Here is a 15335-nt window from a genome sequence, read left to right as displayed (position 1 = left end):
TTTTGGAAAATTTCCCTATATTGACTTTTACTGGTTCTGAGAGATAAGTTTTAATCTGTCTGTTGGATACTCCAACCACTTGGATTGTTTCATCCGAGAGAGGAAGATTCTTAACATCAGCTGACCTAACAGTTGATCGAGTAGCACCAGTATCTACCAGGAAAGTAATATTTTCATCATTTACCTTTCCGTCCACAAAAGGGCCTGTCTGGTCTACTTCTAGAGCTGCGCCAAGTACGCACTCTTCTTCCTCCCTTCGGCACCGTCAATAACCTTCTTCTGACTCGCTCTCATCGCTTTGTAGCCAGTACTGCAAAACAGCGCTAGCGCGCGGCAGCTTAGTTACCTCTTCTTCGCTGTAGAATCCTGTCTCATTACTGTATTTCTGTGAATTTACGCTTTGTGGAATAGGCGGCTTTGGCACCTGATTCTGTTGGGTAACAACCTGCTGCTGTAGCTGCGGTTGACCACTCATCTCTTTCTGCACCGGTGGATTCAATGATGCATCATCACCATCAGTATTCGGGGGAAATTTACACTCTGATTTCCAGTGCCCTATTCTTCCGCAATTATGACATGGCCATTTATTTTTCGCTTCCTCAATATTGGATTGTCCATTTCCTTTCCCAGTATTAAATCTAGGTTTTGGTCCTGCATTATTTGCTTGTTCAATCAATTGTGCTTCCTTTCTTTCTGCCAGTTTTACTTGTGCCCACATAGCCTTTTCTTTTAATTTACGCTGCTTGGCCTCAATTTCATCACAAATACTTTGCATGCCTCAATACTTCATCTATTTTCTTATTTTGCCAATCTACTGTATGCTGCTTAATCATTTCACTAATTTCAGGACGTAGTCCATATACAAATCTGTATACAAAATGACTTAAATCCTTGTCACTCAAATTTCCGTCACCACTAAATTGCTAAAAGGCAAAGATTAACCTTTCATAATATGCATGCACTGACTCCTTAGTTTCTTGATGAGTTCGGTCTATTTTTACCCATTCGGTCTCCGTAGGAGGTACTTTGTTTTTCAAAAAGGTAATTACTTGTTCATACTTTTTCATCACGTCCGGATCAGGGGCACCTGTCTTTGGATGTCTAGGGTATTCTTTTGTAGGCCAGTCTATTACGATTTTGCACTCTGTCCATAAATCTGCTGGCACTATTATGTCAAATAGGCTATTCAAGTCAATCCCCAAAACTTTTGACAATTTTACAAATCTGTCCACCTGTCTATACCACTCGACTGGCTTCTCGCGTAGTTGAGGGAAATCATTTGTAAATGACAAAATATCTTTCCTAGTCCAAGGGACATGTACATACCCTCCTCCTGGAATTTCTCTCATAGGGCTTTTTCTTTTTCTCTTACAGGGAAAGCTTCAAACGTTTTCTCTGAGGCATCATCTCGTTTTCTAAACCACCTGCTTCTCCATTTATCCACATCTCTCCATTTTCTCAACAAAATGATTATGTCTTTAATCTGGATTATCCGTCCTGTGGTGTTCAAATTTTCAATATCTTTCTCAGTAAAATCTACTCGATATGGTTGTTGCAAAGCCTTTACTTTTTCAATGTCTATACCCATTTCATTTGCTACTTCCTCTAGTATTTCATGTAGATTATTTGCTCTCCAAGTTATACTTTTGCACAAAAAGAGTAATTCTTCATCCTGATAGGATTTAAATTTTTCTGTGGGGATAGTCCCTACTATTAATTCTTCCAAAACCATCCTTAGCTTGGCCACATCTATAGATTGAGATTCTCTGTCTTTTCTCTGTAAACTCCTTAACCATTCACTCAATTCTTCTGAAGTAGGACCTACTGGTTTCTCCTCATTGCTTCGTTCTGAGTCTCTTGGGGTTTCTGATATGGAATCTGTAGTCATTATCAGTTTCTCAACTAAACCTGGATTTGCTGTCAAATTTTTAAGCGTACTCTGTTCTGATGTACTTACTATTTGTCTCCATGGGTTCTCTTCTGAATGTATCCTTGGCCTCTCTGTCTGTTTATTACTGTTATAAGGAACCGTTAGACAATGTTCATCATCTTTTTGTTTATAAAAAAATGGGCATCACTGGACCTATGGTTATGGGAACAGTCACGGCTTCTAAGTTTTTAGTCAATTCCCTAATCTTTTCGGTTAACTCTAAAGTTGTTTTTGCTAGTTCTGCTGAATTTTCACTACTTACCTTACTATGCTGTTTTCTCTCTATTTCTCTGAAAGAATTATTTTTCCTTAACTCTTGGGGTACTGGTTCAGTCTTAATGCTTCGCAAAGTCTCTCTCATTGGGGCACTTGGTGTCAACATGTCAGAATCTGGTTGATACGGGGGTGGATTTTTATAAAACATGTCATCTAGAACATCATCCTCTGATTCATTCATTCCATACCCTCCTCATTCTATATTGTGTCTCTTTTCCGTACACGTTCTACCACTAGCGTCTTCAACATGTCTCACAGGAAATAAACCATCAGCCATATTTGCACTTCGCCATCTCCTCATTCTGTCATCATGATTTTCTTGTCCATGTGAACTACCAAACATGTACCTATACCTTCCGCCACTCCTCTGTCTTTCTCTGTCATGCATCTCATCTTCCCATTCCGTCAATGCTTCAAATTGTGTCAGTCTAGGTCTCGGTTCTAGATTCATCATTCTCTCCCTCAAATTTCTCAAAACCGCTAAATTAAATGAACCATGCTCTGGAAATGCCAAAACTCCATCATCTTTTGTGTACTTCGCCCAATTGTCCAACCAAATACATGTATGATATCCATATTTCGCAACCATAAAGGATGCGGGCGATTTCGGTGGAGGAAGCAACTGTCCCTCTCTAGTCTTAATTGGTTTGTCCTTTTTAAATAAACTCTTAATTTTCCCAAACCAGGATTTTTTCTCTTTTTCTGGTGGATCGTAATACATCATTTTGTCTTCCGTGTATTGCTAGTTTTTCCCTGCGACTATTCTGTTGTCTTAGCCAATCGTAGCGCGACTCACACTAACGCACCAATCTGGAGCGTCTACGTCACTCTGTAATTCTCCAATCCCAGCGTGACTCACACTAACGCACCAATTAGGGGCGTCTACTATTCTTACTGACTAACCAATCTCAGCGCGGGCTTTCTGACGTCAGCTTTTCTCGCTGTCGCAGCTCCTGCTCCTGCTGACCCCTCCTTTACAAAAATGTATCGGTAACTTTTTCTTACGTTCTTCTGACTTACAAATCTGTTAGTAACTACATAAAACACCACCATTGTCCACTTCGCTAACCAAAGTATAGTTAATGACTTTTCGCAAGAATTCCGTCTTTCCCGAGAGCAGCGCTTACCTCTGCCTTACTACGGAATCATTACTTCCGTTGATAAAGTAGCACATCCCTCTACTTCACCCTTCTAGCAAGCATCAGCTTAACCGTTTCTCCAGAATTAGTTGGAGACGTAATGCTCCTGAAAAATAAAACCAAAGTTTCACAATTAACCTGAATGCCTTTTCATTCACGCACTTTCACATGGAAAATGTAGTACATTCACACAGAATTCTGTCTTTCCCGAGAACAGCGAACAGTCTGTCCTACTACAGAATTATGACACACATTAATAAAGTAGCACTTCCCTCTAATTTATCCTTTTAACAAGCTTAGGGAACACCCATTACCTTTCTAGTGATAAGCGTTATCAGAGCTCCTTTTTGGACTCCTGGTACCTAAGACCAAAATTTCACAGGTGACCTTCGCTACCATACACTTCTCTCATACAGAAAATATCCCTAATGGCTACAGACGATGATGTTACCGAATCGAACCCAGACAATGCATCGTGCAACTCCAATCGTTACACGTTTTCCCTGTGTACCTACATGGCAACAACAATTCCGTCTTTCCCAAGAGCAACGCTTACCACTGCTCTACTATGGAACAGTTACAACTTCCGACTTCCTACATCTCAGAAGCCGTCTAACAACATAGAACTCGATGCGACTCATCATAAAGTGTTAATACATAAACCAATACTAATCAATAACCAAAAAGCAATTTACAAGCAATAATCACCAAACCAAAACAATATAACCATCATGTTGCTACCAGAAAAACTGATGGAGCGCAAAAACCCTGGTAACGGGGAAAAGCAAAACGCCGTACCAGTATCCTCCCCTTGCGTCACAGACCCGACGTCAAACTAACTCATTCACACATGCCGTCATTGGTGGGGCCCATAACACCAACACTCACACTAACCATTCACCGGACTGCACGCAGTTGGAGGGATGAGCGGTTCGAGCGCTCGACATGTGGGGGAACACCTTATAACCTATAAAGAAAAGTTAATTTACAAAATATACATCAATACCCCTTCCACCTACAGATATTAATCCTAAACATCAAGGCACTCCTCCCACATGGTCAATGGACCAAATAGTTGGATTGATTGATGGTGATTTAGAACCAGCTAAACCACATTCAAGATTTAGATGTTACCTTTCTCAATAAACCACAAACTCTTTTTTTGTTAATCAGTATCTGTTTATCTAAATTTCATAAAGGGTTAGATTCGCATTTGAAAAATTACATCAAATTTCGAATATAGCGCAGAACATCATATTTACCTAATCTGGCTATTTGGAGTCCTCTAAGTCATTGGGTCTGCATCCTTAAATCTGTCATCGTTCGTCTAACACTTCAAAGTTTTCGCTCAGCATGCTACAGTATCAAAGGATCGGTAAAGACCAAAGATATGCAAGCATCTGTCAGTGCCCATAGAATTTAGGAAAAGTTCGAAGTCATCAGATAATTGGGCAGCATCTGGACCATCTAGGATGCAGTCACCCTAAGTAATAGAGTTCGCGTAGCATCACCGCCGTCGTCTTGTCATCGAGAAGAACTATCTATCCTCTATTCTACTGTGTATTTTTATAATAAAATCAAAGCAAGAAGATACATTTTGTTATTTTAATACAGTCGTGATTGGTTGGTTGAGTTCGTCCGATGGAATCTTTCTAGGATTTTGGTACAGTTCAAGGGGTGATGTCACAAGTTCATTTAATGTCCGTCCGTTCTGGTTTACTGTGAAAGTCTATTGTCTTTCGTCTTGGCCGTCATTCCACAGTGTCCTTGCTTTTGGAACACTGAGATCAGGGTTCACGACGAGGTCTGAAAGACTTTTGTCGCTTCTGCGCACTTCACTCCATGCCTCGTGGGACAGTGGCCACTTCGTTGTGTTGCGTCCGCGGCCATTTTGGAATTTAGGCCCAAACGCCAACTTAAGCAAAACAAACACAAAGAGTAATCAATGCATAGAAATAATAAATCTAATGTTAACCCCTTACTAATCCCTCAATGTGCTTGTATTTATCTAGCGTATAGCAACATTTAAAGCATTTATATTCACCCTTTTGATCCTCCTCTCGAGCAACATTACAAAGACATCACAAAGCAACATATATCATGCAGTATTCTATTTACTACATATACTACTGTTAGTATGCATACATATTTTAGTCATAAAGGTTATTTAGCCATGCAATATGCAATCCCACGTGTAATTTGGTTATTAGTAATGTTGGTTTAATATACATGCAAACTCATTTTAATAATATTATAATTAATAGATTATTCAATTAGTATTTTCATGCAGAATGGGGGAGGTATACAAAATTTTGTACTACCCGCTCCATCACTTGCATTAACTTTTTTTCCACCGGCAGGAAAAGTGAAGAACTTCCAGACTCTTCTGGTCTCTGCTTAGGTGGTGCCTCCTCCAACAGTTCTTCATCTGAAGATACTTGCACCTGCTGCTGCTGTCCTGATGCCATTTTCTTTTGAAGTTTTCAAAAAACAACAAAAAAAGCCAAAGTGGTTCAAGTAGGACAACAGATGTTTGTCTGAAGGTGCTCCAACAAGAATGATTACAATGGGTGGGGTCCTTCAATAGTTACAGTGGGAAATGTTATGAACAAATCAAATCCTTTTTTTAAGGTAATATGGGAATCACGCACCCTGCGCTCACGAAGAACGCACCTGACGCGACTCCACGAATATATATTTAACAACAATATAAGTTTATTACAAGTAGAAATATATTATTTTTATGAATATCTTAGATAATCTCTTGCCCTAATATGTACATTAAAGACACATACATATCATTGTAGAATATCAAAACTTTCATGGGAGTCGCGCACCCAGCGCCCCCCAGCACGTATATGACGTCACGCGGTGCCTGCCACGGCACAAACGTCATGGACCTTAATCCGCGTGTGTCACAAATACGCGGGAGGACTCGCGCATTAGTCGCATACCTATCGTGACATACGTATATGGCCTAACTGGAAGCCACGCACCCATCGCAGACCATACGCAGATCCTTCACGACTTTTCCAAAATGGCGGCTAGAACACGCGCACCCGCGGTGTTAGGTGCACTTTGGGTTCGCGACTCCCCCAAAAATTTTGAAAAAAAATATAGAATTTAAAAAAAAAGGACATTACATAATTATATTAAAATAAAAAAATAAAACATTATAACACTTTTATACATTTAAAAAAAAAAGAATTGCAATTTCCTAAAAAGTATATAATATTGTTTAATAAATATTATATTTACAAATTAACAGTTAAAAACTCTAGAAATTCAGTAAAAAAGCATAGGTATGACGACTATTATACTTGAAAATTAGCATTTAAAAAACCTTTGAAATTCACTGAAAAAACCATAGATTTCAGGGGCGTTATAGTAACAAATTAGCATTTAAAAAACCTTAAAAATTCACTGAAAAAACCATAGGTTTCAGGGGTGCTATAGTTAGCTAGACATTTCACTTGCACAAAACTATAGAAATTCCACCGTTATATTTAGTTTAGCTAATTATAACTCGCGCCCCTGCAATGCACTGCTGATGATGTCACATATTACATCATTCATGACATGGTCAGTGGCATCACTGATGACATCACTGAAGACATATCATATGACATCACTGATGACATCATCCGGTGAATGTGGTTTTGTTTGAAATGTAAATATGTATTATATATATATATACAAATCTCTATTGAAGAATAAGTAGATACATAAGTGTCTGGGTGGAGGATTTAAGTAGCTGTGTGACTGATTGTTTAAGTGAGTGATTAAAAGTGTCTCACTAAATACATGGGTTAGTGACTAAACTGTGTGAATGTCTGTATCACTCTGTCTGTTCATGTGTAACCTACTGCATCAGTTGGTCACTAGCTACATCAGTGTCTATATTAGTTATTGATTAGTTGGCCGAGTATTTGTATGGGAGACTGAGTTTGAGTGTGGTTGGGTGGGGGTTTGTGACTCTGTGCATAGATGTGTGAGTGGTTGATTGACTAGGTGTATGAGTTTAAGACTGCATGTGGAAACAGTTGTTTGAGTGTGTGTATGGGTGTGTTGGTGAGCAAATATATGTCTCAGTGGTACATCTCCAATGAAGTACAAAAATAAAAGGCAGTGTATGTGAGAGTTGGTGTATATAAATAACGATACATAAGAGTTAGTGATTGTGAGAGTGACTGTATGGATAAGTGTATACATGTAATAGTGATTTTATAAGACAGTAAGTATGAGTTACTATCTGCATGAATACATGAGGTAGTGTTTGTGTTTGAGGTAGTGTTTGTATAACTGTGTAGGTGAGTAAATGTAAGTGTGATTGATTGTTTGCATGAGTGAGTAGGATGACTGTATAACCGACTGGGATGAGTGCTGGTGTGTCAATGTCTATATAGGTGTATGAGTGCATTTCATAGTGGTCTATTGATCAGTGACCGCATGTATGAGTAATTCTATGGGTGAATGAGTTGATGTCTGTGTAGACCTAGGAATCAGTGAGTGGGTATGTAGTAAATAGTATTGGTGTGTCAATGGTTTTGAAAATTATACTCTATATTTTAGAGTGGATGTATCAAAGGTTATATCAGAGTGTGAGGAGGTGCATCAGATTTTCACATGGATGATGTCATCAGTGATGTAATTTGAGATGTCATCAGTGATGTCACTGACCATGTCATGAATGATGTAATATGTGACATCATCAGCAGTGCATTGCGGGGCGCGAGTTATAGTTAGCTAAACTAACTATAACGGTGGAATTTCTATGGTTTTGTACGAGTGAAATGTCCAACTAACTATAACACCCCTGAAACCTATGGTTTTTCAGTGAATATATATATATATATATATATTTTTCTGATATTAATACATAGGGCCCGATTCACAGAACTAACTTAAGACAAAATCCTAAACTTACTACCATTTTGGTATTCACAGAAGACACTTACTCATTTTGGTATTCACAGAAGGCACTTACTCATTTTGGTATTCACAGAAGTTAGGAGTCCTAAGTTTAGGACTCCTAACTGCCTTCTGTGAATACCGAAAGCCTTAAAATTAGGATTTTTCTGAGTTTAGTAGTAGTAAAGTTAGGAGTCCTAACTTTAGGACTCCTGAACTGAGAAAAATCCTAATTTTAAGACTTTCGGTATTCACAGAAGGCATTTAGGAGTCCTAAAGTTAGGAGTCCTAAGTTTACTACTACTAAATTGAGAAAAATCCTAATTTTAAGACTTTCGGTTTTCACAGAAGGCATTTAGGAGTCCTAAAGTTAGGAGTCCTAACTATACTACTACTAAACTGCGAAAAATCCTAATTTTAAGACTTTCGGTATTCACAGAAGGCATTTAGGAGTCCTAAACTTAGGACTCCTAACTTCTGTGAATACCAAAATGAGTAAGTGCCTTCTGTGAATACCAAAATGAGTAAGTGCCTTCTGTGAATACGAAAATGGTAGTAAGTTTAGGATTTTGTCTTAAGTTAGTTCTGTGAATCGGGCCCATAGTACCTACCTGTCTTTATAACAGTGAAACATCACTCCATCAGGACTCCACTGCCAAGAGACCGCCAGCCCCTCGGAAAAATCTAAATCAGCTCGGCGGTATACATCCAGCCAGACGGCAGAGGAGTACTGACAGCCAGCAGAAAAGATTGCCGCGGGCATCTGTCTCTGGCTGCAACATATAAATACGGCTGGCAGGAAGGCCTTCAGCTCGGCAGAGTAGTCAGTCTTGCGGCTGGTGTGGGATGACGGTAAGACTGCCAAAATCATAATCAGGCCAGCAGTCTTTTGTGGAAGACAAAAATCTTCAGCAGAGCAAGTTTGAATGCTGTATCCGATGAAGTCTTCTCAAAGCCAGATAGCCGCTGGACACAGTTCTGCTGAAGTTGTTGGTTTTGGCAGAATAAGCTCTAAGCCACAAAAGTCAAATATCTTGAGCACCAATATCCCCTTGAAGGCCGAATACTTTTTGCATCTTTACCCAGTCAAGATTTCTATCTTTGGGCTTCATCTCTTTTTTTGGAGCTAATCATCCTCCAGCATAGTAAATGTGAAGCTTCATTCGAGAAAGTTCTCTCGAAATCGGACACCTTTCTAGTGAGGTTCTGATGAATCTTTGGAAGTCTTGGAAGTTGAAAAATGTTTTAAGTTCCAACTTTGCAGACATTTTGTAGAAGTTCCTCCTCATCATTTCTAAGGCTCCCAGGACCTCAGGGATACCACTCTGTCCAGAACGGACTCCACTACAGGCCGCCAGCAAGGTCCTGTACAGGTCATATTCCAGGAAAAGGCCTCTTATGGCTTTTGAGGTCCCTGTAGCCATACAGGAGGTCAACCAACTGACCCTTGAAGTCCACTTCTTGATCCTGGGTACAAATGGGAACAGGCCAGCCCCTTTGGTCTCCACACAAGTTATAAACAGCAGGTTAAGTCCTCTTCTATTCTGCAATACATCCAGAAAGTGTTCTGATGACCTGGGGTGAGGCATAACCTTTGTCAATTCTCTAGCCAGTGAGTGCGGATGACTCTTGCACACTCACTGACCAATGAGCATAAAGTTCCCAAGGACAGACCTTCCCACGTTTACAGCCCATCCTGCTTGCCTCACTGCAATCTATTCAACAGTGCATAGTTCTCAGTAAAATCCATCATGGTAGAATATATCTGCCTCTGAAGTGCGCTTATGGCACACCTAGAGGTTTGTCTAATGTAATGTGTAGTCCCCTCATATTCAACCACTCCAAGCTGGTTCTTGGTCCACTTTACTCCTCCACTGAGACTACAGCCAGGGGCTAAATTCTATTTTGGGATAACAAGACCCCTCTTCTCTAGGTTTCCCTTATTACTAAACAATAAAGGTCCAGGCCTTCCTCTGGCCCTTTTTAAGTTAGTGAAGTTACTGGGCACTCATAAACAGCAGTGCTTGGGGTTAACAAATTACTCTTCCATGCCATCCTGTCAGGTTCAGTCCTTTTTCTTTGCTGTGATGGCAGCATGTCACATCTCACTAAAGCATCACTGACAGGCCAGCTGAAGTCACGCTAATCGGCCTGCAGGGTGCTAATGCCAGGGCAGTATAATGTTTAGAAGTTACTTTTTCAGCATATTCACAAATCTAACTTCATCTTTGAATTAGAATTTTTCACTAGTATTAAAACAGTGGATGAACCACTTTTAAATTCCAAACCAAGGCTACAGAATTCACATGTTACTGTATTTCAGGTTTTTCCTTCCAGAAGTAGCTATAGCCGTAGTTTGGGGGCTAGTCACTCTAAGAACATGCATTACATTTCTAAATGGTTCACTTTTAGATATGAGGCACTCTACCTTGAGGATTACAAGGCCTACTGAAGGGTGACTAATTTAATATTTCAAAACAGGGGTTCTTACTTTCAAAAACATTTATTTATTTAGATTTGCATGCAGGATTTAATCCTGAAGCAGTCAAGCTACACTCACATGCCTGAAGATTTATCCTTGCCTGTTTAGTGAGTATGGAGCACATTAAATTTACCTTTTCATGCCATTGGTTTATTTCCTGCACCATTTACTATGTCCTTACTTGAACATTTAATATGCCAATTGAGAATTAGCAAATTTTACCATGTTTTAGGTATCAAATCACATTCACCAGGGACTGGTCAGCAGTTCAAAAACCAGCAGCATCACTCCACAAAAAATGGGGATGATAACACTAAAAGATGCACTTTCTTCCAGGTATACTATTTGAGGTCTAGAAGGCTATACTTACTCATAGCAACATGCTAAAATGTGCTGAAGGTCTTATGATATATTTCTATTTAACTGTTTTATGCAAAAAAATATTTTCAAACAATTCCCTCTTTTGAGGTCTAGATGTAGACAGCTTTAGCTACCTGCCAAAGCTTTCATGAAAGCCAACAGTTCTGCCTTATAACTGAATGTGACTTTTCACTAAATGGCAAGTATCTGTGTTGTGGATAGTAAAGCGTGTTAATGCAAGAATAAGTTAAAGGGTGTTTTTCTGATACGTGAGTGCAAGGATGAGTGAACAAATGCATGCATGATACGTTAGGGATTGATAAAACTCACCAATTAATTAAGAGGCAGGTCCAGATATTACATATTACATCTAGAAATGTGTTTTGATCTTCTCTTTTCTTTGCTACAAATTTTCCTGTGTTCATTAGAGTGATTTCCTCCATTCAGTCCACGTGGACACTGGTTTCAGTCTTGGATTTATATTCGATATCCTAATGTATTATGGGCGTGTCAGTCTTGTTTTGCTTACGTTGAGTCAATTAGGTTAAAACACTTGAAATCGATAATTTTTAGGTGTAACGTTCAGCCCTACAGTTTGGGGCCTATTAGGATGGTGGCCGGAAAACCACCCCTACCGGCATGGAAGCAGAAAACAACTGCCCACTGGCGCCGTGGGAAAACCGTTGTCCAAATTATGATCATCTGCCAAAAAAACCTGACTGCGGTGGAACGGGGCCAAGAAAAAACACCCGTAGCGGGCGGAGATGGCAAAAATCCGTCCGCGGCAGTCAGAGTCGCAGCGGAAAAACACCAACCCGCCGCAAGTATAGCAGAGACACCGCACGGGAAATTAGGATATCCCCGACGGTCCCGCAGTACGTACCGCTGTCTCCGACCACCGCAGTCGCACAATGGGATGAATGGGAGAGCCAGCGGAAGAGCTGAAGCACAGCCACCGCTGCGGACGATCCATAAAAAATATGGCGAACAAAGCAAAAAACCCACAATAAGGCCACAAAGTGCACAAAGAAAACTAGCCATGCCCCCCAAATACACAAAACACACCCCAATGACACAACCACATGGCAAAAAGAAACATACAAATCCCAGGACAACAACACACCTGACAGTAATACCCCAATTGGACACACCCACATAGCTGAGTATGAAACCAGCCCCTTCCCTGACCACAATCCTTTGCAATACTCCATGAGAGAAGGGACACCCTCCCCCAGCTGACAGGAGAGGCAAAGGACACAACATCACTAGCCACACCACATTCAGCACCACCACCACTTCCACACCTGCACAACTAACTCCCCTGCACAACACACACCATGCACATCACAACCACAACCACCACTCACACTCCTGCATCCACAACCACTTTGCACACCAGACACGATGGCCACACAGAAAAGGCCCAAATTCACAGAGTGAGTTGACAGTCATGGTAGATGAGATAGTCAGAGTGGAACCACAGCTTTTTGGTAGCCTGGTCCAACAGACACCATTAGCCAAAAGGACACAAAGGTGGGCAAGAATAGTCCAAAGGGTCAATGCAGTAGGGACCACCCCAAAATCAAAAAAGGAGATCATGAAGATGTGGCATGATCTGAAGAGGGCGGTCGAAGAGAGGAGGAGCAAGAACCGTGAGCTGGCTCAGAGGACTGGTGGTGGCCCTCTCATTCCACAAAAAACATTCACACCTTGGGAGGAGAAGGTGCTTGCCATACTGCATCCAGAGAGTCTCACAGGAGTAGCAGGGGAGAGGAGGATGGTAAGTACAAACAAATATCTACCACCACTCTGCTATCTAGTTGCCGGTAGGTGGAGCATGTTATAGCCGTGCAGTGCCGTTGGTAGTTCACTCCATGTTTCCTGGAGCAAAATTATGTCAAATTTCTGCAGATAAGTTAGCAGTTCCGGGTCAGAGGTCTTGTCTCCCAGCCCATTGATGTTCCAGGAACAGATTTTCAATGAGTTCTTATGTGGGGATGCATTATGCTTAGAGTGTCATGGTCTTCTAGTTTTGATGTTTATTGTCCTGGGGACCCTGCTCCACTCCAGTGGGGGTCTGTTTCTGTCCACGAGTGTCCTTGATACATTGTGTTCTTCGTTTCCCCTGTGCTCTATGCTGTTGCTATGCGCCCCTCGCAGTACTGAGAATAATCGTGGGCTCGGTTGTTCGTGGCCGAGGTTTTCTTCTTGGCACTTTAATTCGGCCAGTAGAGGGTCAGCAGACCTTGGTTTTGCTAAAAGCTGAAGTTTGATGCCCCATTCGTTGAACCTATTTTGTTCCTTCAGGACTCTCTCCACTAGGTCTGGTGAAGCCCATACTGTTTTCGTTGACTCTGATCCTGGACAATCAGGTGACTCTATAAACTCAACTGACTCCAGGTCAGTGGTTTTTATGTTCTTTAACGTATTGATGGACCTCAGTAAACGCAAGATGTTTCCCCTGTTTAGTATATCAACCCGACCCCTTGATATATACTCTGGGTGAAACATGATTGCTGTCATAGGGCCTGAGTGCCCTGTTTGTTGGGCCACAATGGTCCCTGTCGCTATTGAGGTCTCTGTTGACAGTGATGGCCCCCGTGATGTCATAGTCAGGCCTAGTGCCTGGCTGTTGCTTACTGAAGCTTTCTCCATGTTCGACGCTGATGTTCTAATTATCTCCCCCTCTGTGGCGATGCTGCTTTGTGGGACTATTTTTTCTCCTGCTGGCTCCCTCAAACCATTAGTTGAAAATGTAGCTGAACCTTGTATTGCCTTATTGAGAGTACAGTCCATTATTATTGTTATCGGTGGTTCCCCTGAAGAGCTCCCGCTGTTGTTCCCCGGTTTCTGCTCCAGTCCATCACTGGTCCAATCAATGGCGGTAGTTGGCACAATGATTTCTAGTCCTTTAGTCCTTTTTCCTGGGTTGGACTCTTTTCTCCTCCCGACCCAGGGCAGTGTCTTCTTCCTCCCTACACATATGGACTAGTTGGTCGTCCCTTAGTTCGTCCCGGGTCCTGTAAGTTCTATCCATGCTGTGTGGCGATGCCTGCATGGGTTTTTGGTTTCGCCCCTTCCTCCTTTGTTTTCTCCGCTGTTTAGCGGATAGTTGTGCTCCTTCAGTCGGTGCCTGTTTTTCTAGAAAGTTGCTGGATTGAGTGACATTACTCATCAGGGCTGCTGTTGCTCCTTCAATTAATGCACTGTCGTTTAGCCCTGGTATGGGTGAGTCCCCATCCTCGCAAAGCTGTTTGCTGTCTGATGTCTCTGCCGCACTTGCAGTTTGCTTAGCCTGTGCCTTGCGTCTTTGGGGTTTGTGTAGCTTAGTCAGTTGTTGGCCACTGACGTTGGAGAGGGTCTCACCTGGCATTGGCTGGGCTGGTACTGCTTTCCTTATGTCAGCAAGGAGGTTATCCAGTGCAGATGGTAATGTTGCTAGCTTGTCCACAATTGTTATGCAGGTACAGCTGGCCTGGGCGAATTTTGTCTCTGACTGTGCCCTCTTGATCAGATTGTTGAGGTCAGCCAGCTTGTCGTCTATGCCAGCAACATGAGTTGAGGACTGACAACTGGAGGTCCATCTTATCTGATTGGTACTGCAGTGTGTTCACAGACATTTGCATTGTATGCAGTAGAGTAGTCCAGATATCGTCCTTATCCAGTGATTTATCCTTTTCGATGTTGAGTTTTGGAGAGTTGTTATTTCTTCTTTCTGACTCGCATCCGTTGGCGGCAGAATAGGATGCGACTAATCCCTCCCATTCTTCAGGTGTAAGGTATGATGTCTCTAGTTCGATTTCATGAGACATTAGTGATCGTTCTGTATTGCAATCAAATTGTGGTGCGACAAAGCTGAGTTGGATGTTAGATTTTGCCCGGCTTAGTTGAGCGTGCACGTCTTGTAAGGTTGGTGATTTTACGGCCTCTGTGTTTTTTGTCATCTTATGGGAGTCTATGCTGTCTGCTTCGCTCATATTTGACGTGCTCATCTTGGCTGTGCACGCCTCCGGGTGCTTGCATATTCCAAGTCTCTCCGGTGAATCCTGACCAAAAGTGCCCAAATTGAGGCGGTTATCATTGGGGTTATCTTCTGTTTTGGCCTGCAATGGCATATCTGGTTGCTGTAAAGAACCATGAGAAGCTGGACTGTGCTTCTGATTTCCAGAAGCCTCCACCTCTCCTCCCAATTGCTGTGGTAACATTTTGAACAAGGATCCATCCTTAACATGTTTGT

The sequence above is a fragment of the Triturus cristatus genome, chromosome 2_1 (assembly GCF_964204655.1).
Source record: "Triturus cristatus chromosome 2_1, aTriCri1.1, whole genome shotgun sequence".
Taxonomy (NCBI): Eukaryota; Metazoa; Chordata; class Amphibia; order Caudata; family Salamandridae; genus Triturus; species Triturus cristatus.
Note: the sequence above shows the minus strand (reverse complement) of the source record.